The sequence below is a fragment of the Zerene cesonia genome, chromosome 20 (genome assembly GCF_012273895.1).
Source record: "Zerene cesonia ecotype Mississippi chromosome 20, Zerene_cesonia_1.1, whole genome shotgun sequence".
NCBI classification, from domain to species: domain Eukaryota; kingdom Metazoa; phylum Arthropoda; class Insecta; order Lepidoptera; family Pieridae; genus Zerene; species Zerene cesonia.
Genome location: NC_052121.1, coordinates 6,126,239 through 6,128,722, shown reverse-complemented (window position 1 = coordinate 6,128,722; position 2,484 = coordinate 6,126,239). Strand labels below are relative to the sequence as shown.

At 34.3% G+C, this 2,484-nt stretch overlaps 1 protein-coding gene across 2 annotated transcripts in view; it reads left to right on the top strand.

Moving 5' to 3' along the window:
- The first annotated feature begins 214 nt into the window (after positions 1 to 214).
- The window catches only part of LOC119835034 (potassium voltage-gated channel subfamily H member 8-like), a 46,238-nt gene continuing 43,968 nt past the window's right edge, over positions 215 to 2,484 (top strand). For both annotated transcript variants that reach the window (XM_038359626.1, XM_038359625.1), the window contains exon 1: positions 215 to 367. The gene's annotated coding sequence lies outside the window, so the exon portion shown is untranslated. The remainder of the gene's footprint in view (positions 368 to 2,484) is intronic.

Here is a 2,484-nt window from a genome sequence, read left to right as displayed (position 1 = left end):
TGTCTCTTAATCCCGAAAACAGTTACTAGCTATAGACAAATAAACATTGTCACAATAATGAGGGTGTTTTTAAGTCCCCGATAGGAAGTATTGGGGCTAGGGGAGACGAGAGGTGGCCCGGGGAACCTGTAGAACGTAGCGTATCTGTTGCGCCCGCCCGGTGCCTGCCGCCCGCCCTGGCCGAGCCGCAGGCAGTCTGTGTCCCCGCGCTGCCCGTCACGCCGCGTACGCGGTCTCGCTTCGAGAAACCAGACACACGTGTCTTAAATCTTTGTGTTAAAAATACGATGCATACAAAAACATATCCCGTGTTAAATGTGTACGCGCACTGAATTTTTGAACTTTAAATCGTTCGGTTATAATTAAGGTAATGCATTTCTGGTATTTATTATTTTTAATTAACGTACGTAAATACATTTTTTATATTAATCGAACTGCTACTGTTTCACCAATTCTGGCGTTTCAAAATAAATATTTGCAATGTAGGTAATTTTGAGATTAGCTTTAATATAAATGAATCGAATACTTGAAGTATAAATTTTTCTATTTGCGAAACGATCGGTCTACACAATTTACAATGTTATGTTACCGTTGGCTTATAAAAGCAATATTGAAATTTTCCATTATAAATAATCTCGCTATTATTTACCCATCAATAGATCCTACGCATTGTGGCTACGATAACATTAATTAATAAATGCTAGTTGAAGCTCATGGCTGCAAGGAAGATATGATTTTTATTTTTAAATAGAATATAGATTTTGTTTATATTCCTCTTTTCTAAATGTTGACGTGTTAAATGTTATAAGTTATTATTTTAATTATTCGAACTTTAAACCTATATGAATATAATTTAACACGGAACTAGGTACCTTTAAAACAATTTGATAATGCTTTGTAAAGCGTAAACAGATTCTACTAAAAAGAGCTCCTTTGTACAGTGTACCTTTGTGAAGTGTCTCGGAAGTGGCAGTAATTTAACCCGTTTGAACTAAAATCATGTGTTCATATTATTCAACATACTTGTAATTTGTATAATATCGGGATATAATATATATACATAAGAATGTTAATATTTTAAGTGCCTTGTTACATTTTCAAACAAATTTAATTTATTACAGAAAAGAGATGAGATTAGATTTTACCTTTGTACTAAACTTTCCCTTACAAATATTCACTTCACGGCAATCAAAATTTGCTTATTCAGAACGAAGCAATTCAACAAATCCCCGATGATTAGAGACTCGAAGTAAAGTTGTGGAATGCTTATCTGTATTCGCTATCTCCGATCAATACAGATAGTATAGAATTTGGTGGTGTAAAATACATTTTTATGTTAATTCGCTGAATTTAATTCATAACGAATATTTGTGCTATTGTATTTCGAATTGAACTTAGTGTAGTGAAGTAATAGACGATTTTACAAGTGATATTTTGATAGTGAATGTGAAGTGATTAGTTGGTGGGGGTTGAACCAATGACCGATAGAGGCGGGTTGCGCTCCATCGATCCTTTTCCCGCCACACCGGCGCGGTCCCACTGAGTGAGTGCATACACGTGCATATTCATACATCTCGTCTGTCCTGCTGTGATTTTCCAGGGCCACAAAGCCTAGCAATCTCGTTACTCAGGTTGACACAAGATAAACTTGTCATACATGTGGAGATAACACGTACATACCGTATTAAACAGGATTATGAGAGGTTTATGATTTGTCTCATGCTAATGATATAATCGTGTAACAATCCATGTTGTTCTACGTACTTTGAACAATTGTTTAGGTGCAAAGCAACGTAACTAATAATAGAGTTATAGCGCTCACTGATTAAACATTTGTTACTTTTATTTTTAACGATAACGTGTGCCCTGTTTGAAACTTGGAATAGCAAATACACAGCAATTTCTTGATAAATATAAAAAAATGGATCAAAATATACATATCATATAAAATATTGTTAAAATATTTTATTATCTTTAAATAATATTACTTTAATTGAGCAACTGTTAACAAATTGATGAATTGAATTTAATAGGTAGCTTAGACGTTTTTATTCAATAGAAATTTAAGTTACCGTCAGATACAATATTACCCGGGTCACCCACATGCGTGCAAACATTCATAGAATGTACGTAGATTGCACACGCAGGAAAAACGATTTCAAATGTTGTACTAAACTACGGCTTGCTTATTCGTGCGAGTTTTAGTGACCGGCGTTACAGAAAACTTAGGGCGGGGTCTTGTCCCACGTCAAAGTTCAAACGGAATGTCATCAGCTAAAAACAGATATATTCAGTAAAACCCTATTCCTAATTCCTATATCCTAAAATCTATAAATGAATATGAGAAGTTTTAAAACCATAAACAAATAAGATTCTGGAAACTAAAATACATTTAAGGAAATAAAGCATTAGTCCGGTCAATTTAGACATTCGAAGTTACATAAAGTCCCAACAAGCTGAATTTCTGTGAAGTTGTTTAAAACA